The 257-nt window shown below is 52.1% G+C and overlaps 1 pseudogene; it reads left to right on the top strand.

Moving 5' to 3' along the window:
* Positions 1–113, top strand: LOC118346041 (annotated as a pseudogene; the record flags this gene model as incomplete).
* Between the last annotated feature and the right edge of the window lie 144 nt (positions 114–257).

The following is a 257-nucleotide window of genomic DNA, read 5'->3' as shown; positions in this document are numbered from 1 at the left end:
GATCATACCAGCACTAATGCACCGGATCCCATCAGAACTCCGCAGTTAAGCGTGCTTGGGCGAGAGTAGTACTAGGATGGGTGACCTCCTGGGAAGTCCTCGTGTTGCACCCCTCGTTTTTGTTTTTTCCGCCTTGCGACATAAATTGACAAGAAGGAGCACTCGGGAGTGGATTTTTGGGAAAATCTCGCCCTGCCCATCGCGTAGCCATGGGTTTGGATCAGATCTCCGTTTGGATTGGGATCGGAAGGACGCTA

Source organism: Juglans regia, unplaced genomic scaffold (assembly GCF_001411555.2).
Source record: "Juglans regia cultivar Chandler unplaced genomic scaffold, Walnut 2.0 Scaffold_6368, whole genome shotgun sequence".
NCBI lineage: Eukaryota > Viridiplantae > Streptophyta > Magnoliopsida > Fagales > Juglandaceae > Juglans > Juglans regia.
The sequence above is the reverse complement of the archived record's forward strand: the minus strand, read 5'-3'. Positions and strand labels throughout refer to the sequence as shown.